Source organism: Erpetoichthys calabaricus, chromosome 12 (genome assembly GCF_900747795.2).
Source record: "Erpetoichthys calabaricus chromosome 12, fErpCal1.3, whole genome shotgun sequence".
Classification (NCBI taxonomy): domain Eukaryota; kingdom Metazoa; phylum Chordata; class Cladistia; order Polypteriformes; family Polypteridae; genus Erpetoichthys; species Erpetoichthys calabaricus.
This window is the reverse complement of record NC_041405.2, coordinates 50,181,776-50,198,335: the sequence shown is the minus strand read 5'-3', so window position 1 is coordinate 50,198,335 and position 16,560 is coordinate 50,181,776. Positions and strand designations below refer to the sequence as shown.

General features: G+C 42.5%; 2 protein-coding genes across 11 annotated transcripts in view; both read right to left on the bottom strand.

Moving 5' to 3' along the window:
* stard8 (StAR-related lipid transfer (START) domain containing 8) overlaps window positions 1-2,922 on the bottom strand; it is a 113,224-nt gene extending 110,302 nt beyond the window's left edge. The window contains exon 1 of the mRNA XM_028815500.2: window positions 2,849-2,922. The gene's annotated coding sequence lies outside the window, so the exon portion shown is untranslated. The remainder of the gene's footprint in view (window positions 1-2,848) is intronic.
* The window catches only part of yipf6 (Yip1 domain family, member 6), a 798,052-nt gene that overhangs the window by 753,227 nt on the left and 28,265 nt on the right, over window positions 1-16,560 (bottom strand). The window lies entirely within an intron of this gene.

The following is a 16,560-nucleotide window of genomic DNA, read 5'->3' as shown; positions in this document are numbered from 1 at the left end:
TTCTGTTTGTTTCCATTAATGTGATTTTTACTATCAGTTTTTTGAGACATTCGAATTTTAGTACTTTTATCATTTCTAAGCTGCTCTGCATGTGTACCATGACAACATTTCTGAACCTCTTTAGGACGTTCTACTTTGTCTTCTACTATTTGTCTTTTATTTCCGACCCAACTTGGAGCTAAGAGTGCAAGAACTGTGTCTGACAATAACATTCACACGAATGAGAAGTGAGTGGACCGCAGGCGCACCAGCCACTTCGCGTCTCTGCCGGTCATGTATGTAGATTTCATTTTCACCAAACAACAAATCTTTTAATTCTCGCATATACACTTCTTCATTGGGAAGAAACACTACTTTTCCTTGATGGCAACACGAATCAGATGATCTACAAGTCTCCGACTTAAAGTTTAAAGTCGAACAATAACTATATACTTCTGTCATATCACCTTTGTCCATATATTCGTTCTCTTTTCGCTGTTCCGTTATTTCATTGAGTAATAATTTCCGTTTGTTTGTGCTAATGCGATCTTTACTATCATTTTTTTGAGACTTGCGAATTTTTGTACTTCCATTATCTCAAGCCTGCTCTGCATGTGTACCACAACAACGTTTTTGAATTCTTAATGACATTCTACTTTGACATCTACTCTTTGTCTTTTATTTCTGGCCCCGAGCGTGGTTAAATCTGTCTCATCTCACGGGACGTGAAAGTGTCTCTCTGAGAAAATCACGTCTCGTCTCCTTCCAAGATTTTTTTTTTATAATAGAGAGAAATGAAAAACTAAAATCTACCATTTCCATAACTATTCAGACCCTTAATCCATTACTTTGCAGAAGCCCCATTGGCAGTACATCCAGCCACAGGTGCTCTTGGGCAAGTTTTTACAAGCTTTCCACATCTGAATTTGGGCAGTATATCCCATTCTTGTTGGCAGATTCTCTCAAGCTCCGTTAGATTGAATGGGAAGTGGCTGTAAGCTGCAATCTTCAGGTCTCTCCCCAGATGCTCTGTGGGGGATAAGTCAGGACTTTGGCTGGCTCATTCAAAGACAGACAGAGACGTATCCTGAAGCTACCTGGATGCTTCAGGTCATTGTCGTGCTGAAAGATGAACTGTCACCTCAGTCTGAGGTCATGTACTCTATGGAGCAGGTTTTCTTCAAGGACCTCTCTGTATCTGGCTGCATTCATCCTTCCCTCAACTCTGACCAGTCTCCCTGTCCCTGAGGAGCACCCCATAGTATGATGCAGCCACAATGCTTCACCATAGGGATGGTATTAGGCAAGTGAAGAGCAGTACCCAGTCTTTGCCAGACATAGGGCCTGGAGTTCTGCCCAGAGAGCTCATCATTGTTTGACTCACCAGACAAGAGAATCTTTTTCCTCTTGTTCTCCAAAACCTTTAAATGTCATTTGGCAAAATCCCAGCAGGAGTTAACCACTCTACCATAAACACTGAACTGATGGAGTGCTGCTGACATGGTCATCCTTCTAACAGGTTCTTCTACCTCAGTAAAGGATTTCTGGAACTTTTAGAGTGGCCACTGGGTTTTTGGTCACCTCCCTGACTATGGCCCTGGTTACTCAGTTTTGGCAAGATGACCAACTCTGGGAAGTGTCTCAATGGCTGCAAACATCTTTCATTCCGCAATTATTGAGGCCATCATGCATAGGAACACCCACAGCTTTAGAAATAGTCCTGATCTATGCCTCACCACACTTTGATCACAGAGTTCTGCAGAGAGTTCCTTGGACTTCACGGCCTGGTTTTTGTCTTACATACACAGGTGTGTGCCTTTCCAAATGAATTCAGTTTGCCACAGGTGGACTCTATTCACGTTCTAGACACACCTCAAGGGTGATTAAAGTAAACAGAATTAACATCTGACCACAATCTGGAGTACCACAGCGTCTGAATTCTTACATAAATGAAAGATTTCGCTTTTGTTTTTTTAAGTAATATGCAAAATATGTTTTACTTTGTCATTATGACTTTTTGAATGTAGATTGATCGGCAAAAATGCCAGATTTATGCATTTATCAAGTCTATGACACAATAAAGTGTGCAAAAAGTGAAGGGGTCTAAATACCTTCTAAATACATGAGACATCTGTGTAATACCACCACGGAGCACACAGTCTAAACTTATTGCACGCAGTAACTGCTTTTGGTTCACTTCTACACTTTTCTGCTGCGCTTCTGTTGTTTTTTCTCTCTCTCTCATGTCAATTTTGGAAAATGTAACACAGAATTACACAAACGTGTGACTGTCACACTCAAGTTTTCCACTCTTAGATTAGACTTTACCAAAGTGGTCCTCGTCCAAACCACGTTGAGTATCATTGCTGTAGATACGTGCTTTTACAAATCCATAAACACAGTATCGTTTCCTAGCCCGCTTATCCAGTCCAGTCTACAGAGACAGTGCTTCTACCTGCATCACTGGGGGTCAGTAAAGAACCAGCCATAGACGGGACGCAGTCCACCAGGACACATTCACACACGGAACTATGTGTCACTATTGGTCGCCATTTAGGACTTGGACTATCGCATTTCCTCTAAAAATTTTGAAAGATTCATAAGACGTACGTGCTGACGACTCTTGCACTGATACCAGTCAGCGTATTCAAACATTTGCACACGTCGCTCGTATATACACACGTGTACAAAAATGCGTTCGTTACAGATTCACACATAACTCGCGCAGCTACACCAATATGCACTATAAATCATTACCTTTAAACAAATGCTCAAGACACATACACCTTTGCATTCCCACTAAACTAGCTATTAAGAACCACCAGTACACACATAAACCATTTTCATTCTCTCGAAGTACGTGACTCACCGAAACGGATTTGTTCGGACCCCCTCACGCTCTCCAGTTGCTTTATGTTACTGTCACCCAGGCGCCTATGCCGCTAGCGTTAGTGAAGTGGCGAGTCCCGGCCCTGGAGAACTGAAACGAGTCGAGGCAGACCGAGCTACTGAAGCCCCCCGGTGTGCTTCTACAAGTTAAAACACACTCACTCAAACTCATCAGCCAGGTTTTTCTTTGGCTGCGATCCAAGGCAGCCAGACATCTCACACCCCCCCACCCCGTTCCCCCCTGACACACACGCACACACACGCGCACTGATAGACAGCGGTGGAACATCTGGACTCTTCCGATGACGTCACCGATCTGAAACGCAGCCGAGCTCAGCTCCGCGCCTCCACACCTGATCAAAGGAAACGGGCGCTTTGTTCTACAGCGGGGTGGGTGTACTGACCAAAGGCACTAGCGGAACATCTGCGTTGTGGGCTGCTTGATGTTTTAGAACAGCTGACCAGTCATCATTCATTTCTTTCTTTCTCCCTGAGCTTCTTTTAGTCAGTATAGAGCAGTAGTACTCAAACATTGTTTGGACCGGGGTCCACTTTGCTTAAGTCAAATCTTAGATTTGGATAACTTGACTCTGACAATCAGCTGTTGGCACAGTTCAACGTTCCATTTCCTAAATGCAACTTAGGAAGGCATTTAGATTAAAACTAAGATTCAGATCCAACGTTGCTATATTTGCAATTTCAAGTGCCAGATTTAGCCAGTGATCAATAATAAACCCTTTAATTAGTAAGACTGATCATTAATAGGGAGCACTGATGTTCATGACATTCCTTGACCAAACTGTGCCTCTCTGGTCTGACATCAAAATTAATTGCCACGTGAGACCCGCACAGTGGATGAGATCGGCTGGAGAGAGGCTGCGATGGAAGAAATGTTGTTTGGGAGAGAGAGAAATGGGCAGCCACAACAAACGAACAGAAGCAGAGCAGGAAGGCATGATCGTGGTTTTAATTTTGGGTCAATTTTATGTGTATCAATTGATTTAGCAGCACTAATGTTTACTAGCAGCCTTGATTGTTACAAATAAATGCTTAAGTAAGGACATAACAGGCTCAGGTATCTGAGCAATTGAAGTCATTTTGTCCTGCTGACAGTTAACTTGTGGGCGACTTGACTCACACCTGGGGACCACTGTTTGTCTGCAGACCACACTTTGAGAACCACTGGTCTAAAGTGACTAAGTAAGGCAGAGCAACAACACAGTGCTTTGCTCTGCAATTCCTCTGTAGTTCTGGGTTTGAACGCCTATTAGACACTGTCTGTGTGGAAGGTTCAACTTCTACCATGTCTTCATGGGGTACATTGGCATATTGTGTCTGCAGTTATCCTTTTGTCCTGTGATGGACAGTTGTTCCATTCAGCAGTGACTCCTAATTTGTGCCTGATGCTTCCAGGATAAAATCCCTGTGACCTGAACTGAATTTTGCAGGATTAGTAATTAGATTTATAGGGTCTTCAGATAGATACATAAATTGATTGACCCTTAGGTGCCAGATCGATCACTTCAGCTTATTTAGGATTTTGATGCGCTGAGGAGGCCCCATTTAACATCATTGCACTCTTGTAATCTTTAACATTGTATTATTAATATTTCTGAGAGTAAAAATAGGATTGCCATAAAGGAGCATTCAGATTATTGCCATATATAATATAGCGGTAGAAAATGCTGCTGTTTTACAGCTCAGGAAACTGAGGTCCAATTTCTTGCACTATGGAGTTTAGAACATGAGAACATTACAATATTTTGACGAGAGCAGGCCATTCAGCTCAATAAAGCTTGCCAGTCCCACCCATGTAATTTTTCCCAAATAACATCAAGTATAGTTTTGAAGGTGCCTAAACTCCTATTGTCCACCACACTACTTGGTAATTCATTCCATGTGTCTGTGGTTCTTTGCATGAAGAAAGCCTTTCTAACTTTTTTTATGAAATCTCTCCCTAACAAGTTTCCAATTGTGTCCCCATGTTCCATTGAGCTCATTGTAAACTAACAGTCTCAATCCACTGTATTGATTCTTTTCATAATTTTAAGCACTTCAATTGTAGTGGTATGAAAAACCCAGCTAAGATTCACACGGCCTGTTGACAGTGAATTATTTATTTTTTTGGTGGGACCCCCGGAATACATCCAGCATTGACGTGACTCTCGTACACTACCTCACTAAAACACAGAAGCAAACGGCATTAAAACAGAAATTGAAGAATGTATTAAACACTAATAAATGAAATCTAGCTATACAAACTAAAACAATCCCATCCCAATTCCCTTTCCGTGAATACACAACAAACATGAACTCAGAAACAACAAACAACTAACAAAAACCACACACGATGAAGTCCATAACAAAGTCCACGGGAAATGGAAACTGATGTAGTGAAATGATGGAGACTGAATAATCCAGAGATCAGATCGCTGTAAGTAAATGAAAAGAACAGTCCTACAGGCATATCCTGATGATGAAGAGTGATGGAATCAGGAGCACTCCTTCTCCGAAGGTCGACAAACAATCCAATTCATTTCTCACCCAGCAGGCAGACACCAGACAGTCCATATACACCAACAGGAGATCATCCTGGACAAGAACAATAATCCAAAGGCAATGAACGGGAATGCAAAACAGACGGGTAACTCCAGACACAACACAGCCTTTCTTCTCTGTATAACTGGCCTCCTTTTAAAACTCACACTGGCCTTCTTGTCCCCAGCAGCCCCTTGCACCTTTGGCAGGCGTCCTATCAGAGCCACTGCAGGGACTGCTGGGAGATTAAGTTTTTTCTCCCGGTAGCACTGCTACACCTTCATCTCACTTTTTGCTCAAACTGAAAATGTTCACCTCCTGTAGTACTTCTCATAATTTATACCTCTTAGTCCTGGAATCAGCCTAGTCATTGTTATCTGGACTTTTCTAGCACTGCTATGTCTTTTTTGTAACGTGCTCCAGGTGAGTACTCATCAGTGCATTATAAAGCAAAAGCATTGCCTCCTTGGACTAGTACTCTACATATCAGAGCGCTATATAACCTAACATTCTGTTAGCCTTCTTGATCTCTTCTGAAACACTGTCTGGATGTTGGTAGTGATGAGTCCACTATGACTCCTAGGTCCTTCTCATGAGGTGTACTGTCACGTTTCATACCGCCCAATGTGTACACAAATCTAACATTTCTACATCCTTTGTGTAATACATTACCTTACATGTGTACATTCTTATCTTAAGAGTGTGTGTGTAGGTTTTCTGCAGGTTCTCAGATTTCTTTTCACATCACAAAGACATTTGTGTTAAATTAATTGACACTTCTAAATTTGGCAATGTGCCAAATAAAAAAATGTTACCATGCAAGAAGAGTTCAGAGACAAGGAAGGCACACAACAGAATAGGCACCGAAAGCTACAGAATTGGTCAGAAATAATAAGAGACTTTGGGAGAAATCTATTTGGAAAAGCTTGTGACAACTGAGTCACCTCAGGTTAAAAGAAGTCACAGCCCATGGACAGATTTCATTAGAGAAGCTAGCAGAAAATTGAAATAGGTAACAGTAGGCCCAAGGAATAAGTGTGGGAGAATTAATAATAGACACTCATGGTGCATGAGGGAAGGGCTCTGCTGAAGAAGCTGAAAGAAGACCTAGGGATCTGGCAGGCTGTTCGGACGAGCCTGGGTACTGTCACATCCTGTAACTTCTAGTGAGACACAATTCACTTTTCAGAGCCTCAGAACTGTATTCAGCAGAACTCGGAGGCTCACATGTCGACTAAATTTTGTCATCAATAAACTTTAGACAGTCTCTCTATCCCTGTCATGTCTTCATTGCCATTTAGATTACAGCTGTTCTTTGCTTATGCATGAATAATAAATGAATGTGATGGCCACATCACTCCAGATCTGGCTCAACTACACCAGCTTCCTGTCACATACATCATTCTAACCTTGTTCAAACAATTTAAAAAAATATTGAGGAAGTCGAGTCCTCAGAATGTGCAAACCAGCTGACAGATACTGAATCTTTACAGACATCTTCAACATTTCAGTGGTAAAGGCTGTCGTCCCAAATTGCTTCAAAACCATCACCATCATACCCTTGCCAAAGAAGTCCCGTGTCACTTGCCTCAATGACTATGTCACTATAGCACTTACATTGGTCATCATGAAGTGCTTTGAAATGCTAGTCTTGGGCCACCTGAAAGCTGGACTTTACACATCACATGACCCTCTCCAGTTTGGCTTTCGCCTTAAGTATTTCACTGAGGATGCCATATCATCTACTCTTCATCTGGCCCTGCCCCATTTGGACAAAAGAGACACTTATACTAGGATGCTTTTCATTGACTTCAGGTCAGCTTTCAACAGCATCATCCCTCGGAAGCCCATAAGGAACTTGATTCTGCTTGGCTACAACACTTTCCTATGCAACTGAGTTCTGGACTTCCTGACAGAGAGACCTCAGGCAGTCAGCATCGGAAACACCATCTCTAGTACGGTTACATTAAAGCACTGGTGCCACCCATCAAGGCTGTGTACTCAGTCCACTCCTCTTCACTCTGCTGACTCACAGTTGTATGGTTGTGCACAATTCTAACACCATCATTAAGTATGCCAATGACACAACCATGGTGGGTCTTAAAAGCAATGGGGATAAGTCAGCTTGTAGAGTGGAAATACAATAATAGGAGGACTAGTGTAAGTACAACAGTCTATCTCTAAATGTGAACAAGACAAAAGAGATGATTGTTGACTTCAGGAAGGCCCGTGCTGTTGTGGTGTAGCGGGTCCACAGCTCAAGTCAAAAAGGCCACTTTTTAAATAAATAATCGCTCACGGCTTAGCGAGGGAGCATGGCATGTGTGGCTGACGTGGTTCCCGGGTGATGCGTGATGCGGATGTTCCTCACTTAAGTGCACAGGTGAGGAATCGTCCACATCTGTAACTGGTGCCAGGAGCTGCTAATTGCCATATCTGATCCACGTCCCCGTAATAAATAGAAGCGCGAGGAGGCTAGGAGGGAAGAGAAAAAGAAAATCAGAGAGAAAAGTTAAGAGAGAAGGACGGAGGGTAAGGGAGAGGAGGGCTGGAGAAGTGGGGAGCCAGTGCAAGTGAGCAACAGCAGGCTTGCTTGAGCAAAGGCAGGCAGCTGGAAGGAGAGCCCTGAGAGAATGTTTGGCCGACACTCAGGGTGGATGGATTGGAGCTTTTCAGAGGAGCAGGAGTGACCAGGATCATGGACGGCTCGCCGCATAAGGCCAAGAAGGCAGTGGCAGTCCTGGAGGCTTTGGGCGTGTTGAGCCCCAGCATGAGCATCCTGGCCGCTAGGGGAAGAAACCCAAGTCTCGGTCCGGCTGGAGCCCGACGTAGCCAGGGATCGGAGGGCTACCGGACCAGTATTGAAGGAGCTGCATATGCTGGTAGGGCGACTCCCATGTTGCGGGGCCCGGAAGGGAGAAGCAAGGGGAGTTGCTGGGTTAAAGAATTATGCACCGGAATTTTTAAAGAAAGACTGCTTCCAGCCGTTATTTTAACCTCGTTGTTTTTAAAAGGAAGTATTTATTGGATTTTAACCTCCACAGATTCACCTCTGTTTTAATGGATTATTTATTTAATGACTTATTTTGATGCACTGCACTTTAATTTGGACACTTTGTTTTTATTTGTTGATTTTAAATAAAAGCACTTTTGTACTTTTTGCACCATCCCCTTGCTTTGTTGTGCCTCACTGCCTAGCTCATCGGTGACATTACTGACGGTGTCGGGTTCAAGAGCTCCCAGAAGTCAGATGGGAGCATGGAGCGAACCCGCATCGTCACAGCTGTCCACACCCCAATGCACATTAAGGGTTCTGCAGTGGAGCTGGTCAAGGGCACCAAATTCCTTGATGTGCACCTGGCGGGTGACCATACTTGGTTAATTAACACCACCTCCAAAGACAAGAAGGTACAGCTGTGTCTTCACATCTTTTAGTGTTTCAAAAAGGCAAGTCTACCCCCCCCAAATTCTCACCACATTTTTATGGGGCACCACTGAGAACGTTCTGACCAGCTGCATCACTGTCTGGTTTGGGAACTGTGGTGTCTCTGAAAGTGGGGTTCAAAAACAGTTAGTGCACTAAGCAGGACCTTGGGTCCTTTCTGTCCTCCATCAAAGACATCTTTATAAAAAATTGTGTCCACCAAGCCTACAGCATGGTGAAGTACTGCTCTCACCACTCCAACAGCTTTTTTGTCCCACTTCCATTTGGCAGAATTCTCTCTAGCATCCAGACCAGTTCTGCCAGGTTCTGCAACAACTTCTACTCCTTGGCCCTTGTCAGGACTTTGAACTCTATGTTGCCCCCCTGCCCTCTAATCTTCCCCTAGAAGCAAATTTGGCCTAATATAGTGGCCACTGAGGAGATATTTATGCAGTGTATTTCATGACTTCTTATAAGTACTGAATACAGTCTAATTGCTCATTTTTAACAACTGAAGCACAGAAAGTATAAATTATTTGCTTGGGGTACAAAGCAAGTCAAACATAGGTATTGAACCAGCAACCCTGTGGTTGATAACCCAGGGTTTCAGCCATTATACCACAATGGAGGATTACATTTTGCAGAATTACACAACAGACATTAGAGTTTAATAGCTAATGGTCAGATAGCCAGTTAATACACTGCTTAAAAAGATGTAGGGAGTGCTTAATTATCACAGTCTAAAAACAAGCCAATCAAGCTTCAGGATATCAATCTGTCGAGTTAGGAGAAATAAGCGATTGTGAATCAATTTTACCTGCTCTGGTGCAAATGACAAGTGACAACAAGTGCACTGGAGAGGCAATAGCATGACACCTCCCAAAAAAGGAATGCTTTTGCAGGTGGTGGCCACAGACAATTGCTCTCTCCTTATCCTTCCTGACTGATTCTTCACTATTTTTGTGTTTTGCTATTGTCCTTGTCACTACTGGTAGTATGATGCTATGCCTGCAGCCAATATTCAGGTTGCGCAGGTAGTCCAGCTCCTCCAGGATGGCACATCCATACATGCTGTTACAAGACTGCTTTCTGTGTCTCCTAGCACGGTCTCAGAGATACTAGGAGATGGGCTGTTACATGAGGAGAGCTGGACAGGGCCATAGAAAGGCATCATCCCTGCAGCAGGATCAGCATTTGTTCCTTTGTGAGAGGAGGAACAGAAGGAGCATTGTCAGAGCCCCACAAAATGACCTTCAGCTGGCTACTGGTATGAGGGTGGCATGAGCACCTGGTGTCCTCTAGTGGGGCCTGTGCTCACAGCTCATCACTGTGCAGCTTGATTAGCATTTACCAGAGAAAGCACAATTGGCAGTTTTCCCATTGGCACCCTGTTGTCTTCACAGATGAGAGCAGGTTCACAATGAGCACATGTGACAGACGTGAAAGAGCCTGGAGATGATGTGGTGAACATTATATAGCCTGCAACATCATCCAGCATGACTGGTTTGTCGGTGAGTCAGAGATGGTGTAGGGAGGCATATCCTTGGAGAGTCACACTATTTCCATGTGGTAGGCTACGGTAACCTGACTGCTGTTAGGTACCAGGATGAAATCCTCAGAGCCATTAGCAGACCATACGCTGGTGCAGCGGGCCTGGGATCCTCCTGGTGCAGGACAATGCCAGGCCTCATGGGGCCAGAGTGTATAGGCAGTTACTAGATGACAAAGGCATTCATGAAATTGACTGGCCTGCACATTCCCCAGACCTGAATCCAACTGAGAACCTCTGGGACGTTATGTATGTACGCCGCCAAGTAGCGCCACATACTGTCCAGGAGCTTACTGGTGCCCTAAACCAGGTCTGGGAAGAGGTCCCCAGGACACCATCAGCTATCTCATCAGCAGCAGTTGGGTGTGCATACAAACTACTGAGTCTCATTATGAGTTGTAAGTTGGATCAGTCTGTGATTTCAATGTTTGACTTTAGTTTTCAGTGATTGTTGAATCCTGTCCTCAATGGGTGGGTGATTTTAGTTTCCATTGACCATTGTTACATCATTTTGTTTTCAATGAAATACACAGTATTACTCAGTACAGATTTTCCACTTTAATTTCGTTCATTAGCTTCCCGGGTCCTCCGTGCGTGGAGTTTGCATGTTCTCCGCATGTCTGCTTGGGTTTCCTCCGGGTGCACTGTTTTCCTCCCACAGTCCAAAGACAGGCAGGTTAGGTGCATTGGCATTTCTAAATTGTCCCTAGTGTGTGCTTGGTGTGTGGATGTGTGTGTGCCCTGCGGTGGGCTGGCGCCCTGCCCAGGATTTGTTCCTGCCTTGTGCCCCGTGCTGGCTGGGATTGGCTCTAGCAGACCCCCGTGACCCTGTGTTAGGATATAGTGGGTTGGAAAATGACTGACTGAATGACTGATATTTCATTTATCAAGAACTAATGTGTTCCCTTAATTTTTTTTGAGTGGCATATAAAAAAGGGCGTTCTTGGTGAGAGTATGTTCTCAGTGCTGGACTTACTGGAATCTCAAATTCCTACATGCGGTTCTATCACTCTGGACTTATGTTGTTAAATCCTGCTGTGTGCATCCTCTCTCCTGTAGTGTCAAGTTGAAGTGTTTTGTCCATTTTTCATGAACATTTACATGCTGCCTCTGGAATACTTGATTCAACTGCATGCTGAGTCACCCTCTTTCGATGATGTCAGTGCTTGGGTGATTGACCACTAACAAAAATCCAGCTGATCTCCAGAATCATAGCAGCTTCTTACTGAACCTCAGATCCTCACATCGTTCACCATCACAAACCCAGGAGTCGCAATCAACAGCAACCATCACGTTGAGTCTTAGCTGCACTCAGAGTTCATTCATTTATCCCAAATTGGAATAAGCAGGGATGGAGTGTAAAAGTAGTGATTAGTAAATGATAGTAAACAATCTTTGAATTTGGCATGGTGGTGCAGTGGTAACACTGCTGCCTCGCAGTTAGGAGACCTGGGTTCGCTTCCCAGATCCTCCCTGCGTGGAGTTTGCATGTTCTCCCCGTGTCTGCATGGGTTTCCTCTGGGTGCTCCGATTTCCTCCCACAGTCCAAAGACATGCAGGTTAGGTGCATTGGCGATCCTAAATTGTCTTGGTGTGTGTGTGCCCTGTGATGGGCTGGTACCCTGCCCAGAGTTTCTTCCTGTCTTGCGTCCTGTGCTGGCTGGGATTGGCTCCTGCAGACCCCCGTGACCCTGTGTTAGGATATAGTGGGTTGGATAATGGATGGATCTTTGACCTGAAAACAAATATTTGACACACAACTAATGCATATTATTTTTTTCCTGTCAAAAATGAAACACTTATTTTGATTTTGATACTTGCAACATTTTCCTCATAAAGTTTATACATAAAGAATTTACCATTATGCAACATTGCCTTTCCTTTCCACAACACTTAATAAACATTTAGGTACTGAAGATTCCAATCTATTGAGTGTTTCAGGTATAATTTTGCCCCGTTCAGACAAATCTTAAGGTGTGGAACAGTATGGGGCCTTCATTGTTGCATTTCAAAATGCAACACACATTCTGATTTGGGGACAGGTCAGGACTATCGATAGGCCAGTCAAGCACCCACATCCTTTTCATATGCAGCTATGTCTTTGTAATACAGTATATGCAGAATGGGGTTTGCATTGTCTTGTCAAAATATGCAAGAGCAGCCATAGGAGAGATGGTATCTTGAAGGCAGCACACGTTGCTCCAAAATCTGTATTTATGTATCGGCATTAATGGTGCTTTCACAGAAAACTGCAAGTTACCCTTGCCCAGGGCACTGACACAACCCCATACCATTATAGACGCTGACTTCTGGACTTGTAGCTGGTAACAGTGTAGATGGTCATTTGCTTCTTTGGTCCAGAAGACATGATGTGCATTTCTTCCAAAAAAGACTTGAAATATCGATTCGTCTGACCACAATGTATGGTTCCACTGTGCAATGGTCCATCACAGATGCCTCCAACCCCAGAGAAGTCAATGACACTTCTGAACACTGTTAATATACAGCTTCTTCTAAGCATTTGTGGATGTAACTACATAGTGTGTTACTTGATAGCTGAGCTTTACCAAAGTACTCCTGAGCCCATGTCATTAAAACACTTATTGATGAAGGATGGTTCTTGATGCAGTGCCATCTGAAAGATCGGAGATCAAGGCCAGCCAGCTTAGGCTTGCATCCTTCCCTTCACATACCAGAATGTCTCCTTCCTTGAATCCTTTAAGTATATTATGCACTGTTGAATGTGAAATACCCAAATCCCTTCTAATCTATCTTTGAGAAACATTGTTTTTAAACTTTTGAACTATTTTTTCACGCATTTATGGAAAAATTAGTGATCACTTGCCCATCAAACATAAAGGTTTAATACTTTTTTGTAATGCTTAAATATTTAAAAATTGTTAATAATTATTGCGGTCAACTTAAATACCTGAAATTGGAATTGTTTTGTTACACAATCATTCCTAATTCTTTTTAAAGTAAAAATCTCATCGATATCATGTGTTCTGTAGATACTGAGGTTTAAAGGCTTAAAGGTCCAGTGAAAATAACAACTTTTAAAGAGATTGTTTCAGCATATATTTTTTCCTTCTACATATTTATACATAGAAAGTGTAAAATTGTATTAGCCTATAGTGAAAGTTGGTCTACACCAGAAATAACTGCAAAGTTTTGTAGAAATAGGTGTGGTGATTCTTGTGTAATGGGTGGGCAAACAGAAATTCAATTTTAAATTTTCATGCATGGGCATCTGAAGGTCACCTTCCAGGCTCTTTTAAAGTATGCAATAACCCAATGGTATAAGAGAGTGTGCCAACACTAACCTTATCATTTATTTTCTCCTCCTTAGCATAGAGAACCCGTCGAAGGGAGGCACCTCCACTCAGTTAAGCCACGCCCATTCCAGTCAGGGTGGTATAAATTTGAGAGCTCCCAGAAGATAGCGTCTTAGCCGGAGGAACTAAGTCCTACATGAACAAGCTCTCAGACCCAGACCTGATCGATAGAGCCAAGTGTTTTGAGAAGCTGTTGAGGCTTAAGAGGCACACTTTGTGCCTGTTTTCTGTTGCACCACATCACACTCATTTTTGTTCAGTTTTTCTGGACATTGGCAGTAAATGGGATAACCCAGTTGACACACCAGCTTTTCTTCGATCCTTTGCTTCTTTATTTACCTTTCACTATATATATATATATATATATATATATATATATATATATATATATATATATATATATACACACAGTATATATATTCATAGCATTCATAGTCTGAATCATGATCTGATTGTATGGGTGGTTACCATGGGTGGTCTTCAAGTCGGCAAACATTCACCACGCCCTCTCAGTTGCGAAAAGCAGATCATAGAATGTTACATAGTTTACTGTCAAATAATGCAAAGAGTACGCGACACGTGTTTCACCCTCATTTGGGCTCATCAGGCGTACACACTTCGATCCCCGCGAAGGGATGCAGTGGAGTATGTACACCTGATGAGCCCAAATAAGGGTGAAACACGTGTCGCGTACTCTTTGCATTATTTGACAGTAAACTATGTAATTATATATATATATATATATATAAAACTTGAGTTTTTTTATTCAAAATAAACCAAGTGTCATTCCTTCTGTACAATTTCAATAAGGCACACTATTGACTTGTTGCTGCCATCTAGCGCAGGGGTGGGATGTTGGCCCCCGAGGGCAGCAGTGGCTGCAGGTTTTTGTTCCAACCCAGTTTCTTAATGACAAGTCAATTATTGCTTACAAAGCACTTATTGCTTAAATGACATTTTGATGCTTCATTTTAGTGGTCTCGCTTATTAAGGTCCCCACCCTTAAATGCTTATTTCAATCTTAAACAGCTGCATTTACTGTTTTAATGGCTCCTTGTTTGCAGTAAGATGCAAATGACAAAAGAGCCAGCAGTTCTCCATCTAACTTGTTTCCATTTACACTGATGTGGATATATCACACACTATGTAGTTTAATAAAACACTAAAGAGACAAATGTGACAGACTGCAAATGATCCGTTTTAGGCTTCAAATCATTTAGATGATATCCCTGGAAAGGTAAAAATCTACGATATAAGAACCTAACATCGCAGACCAACAAGCCATAACATTAAATAAGGCCTGAGACTGGCAAGGATTGGTGTCTAATTAAGCAATTGATTTAGAACCAAAATATAGTGATTAGATAATGCTATTAATTTAGTGTTATTTTAGGTGATAATGACAACTTTTAGTGAGGCTGTTTCAGTTTTGATTTCTTTTTTGATATTGATATGTAGAAAATTTAAAATATCACATTGACATAAGAGTTCAGCTTCTTCACCCTGGCACTTGAAATTTGGCTCGGGTGCATCTCATTCCGTTGATCATCACTGAGATGTTCCTTCACCTTGTTTGGAGTCTATCTATTCTCAATTTAATTAATTGCAACTGATTAGGAAAAGACACACGCCCATCTCTATTAAGGTCTCACAGCTGAGCAAAAACCAAGCCATGAGTTCAAAGAAACTTCCTGCAGAGGTTTGAGATAGGATTGTGTTGATTCCCAGAGCTGAGAAAGGCTATAAGAAATCCTATAGCACTGAAGGTTCCCAAGAGCACGGTGGCCTGCTTAACACCATTGAAGAACTATGAAGTCCTAAATAGTTCCAAAAATGCCACAAGAATGGGAAATTCCATCAAAAACCCCAGCTGGTAACAAGGGAGAGATTTATTTCACAAAACAATGCTCTTTAATAAAATAAAGCTCCATGGAGCATGAATGGTAACCAGAATTAATAAGTTATTAAGTTAATTCATTTATCCAGTTCCCAATACGATTTCCAAGGGGGGTGGTCGAAAAACAGAAAATCACAACAAATGCTCACTGACTCCGAAGCGCATTCAATGAATCACAAGAACTGTGGGAAACCCTCACTTTTATAGGCTTGGGTTAGGGTGGTGATGGACAGGTGGTCTTGCTTCTTGAGAACCACCCATAAAACACAAGGCACATAATCAAGGCTTAAGGACAAAATCAGAAACAAGGAACAAGGAAAATAATTAACAAAAGTAACATTATAAAGAATCAGTCTAAAAAAAAAAAAGGACATGAAACAAGGATGAACCCTGGCTGCAAAATAACAAGATATTCTGAAATAGTTACGACTCTTCCTAGAGCTGACCACCAGGCCAAACTGAGCAATCAGGGAGAAATGGTAAGAGAAGTGACCAAGTGACAGTGGTGGTCACTCTGGATGGGCTCCAGAGAATCTGTGTGGAAACGGAAAAAACTTCCAGAAGGACAACCATTACTGCAACGCTCCACTTTGAGGCCAGATGGAATACTTCTAGGGAGACATGCATACACATACTAGCTCAGGCATTGGCTGTGTGGACTTTGAATGTTCTCTCTGTGTTATCCAGGTGCTTCAGCGTCCATCCACATCCTAAAAACAAGATGGCAATTCTAACATGGCACTGTGAGAGTGAGCATATTTGACTATCAATAACCATATATGGGTAGCCTGGTAGCACAGTGCTTCACAGATTCAGCGCCCCTAGTATGAATCCTAGACTTAGTCACCATTTGTGTAGATCTTGCAAGTATCTCGCTGAGTCTGTGTTCATCCTCGAACAACCAGAAAGCACAACACAAACAAGGACCACGGTGGAAAATTAACTTGAA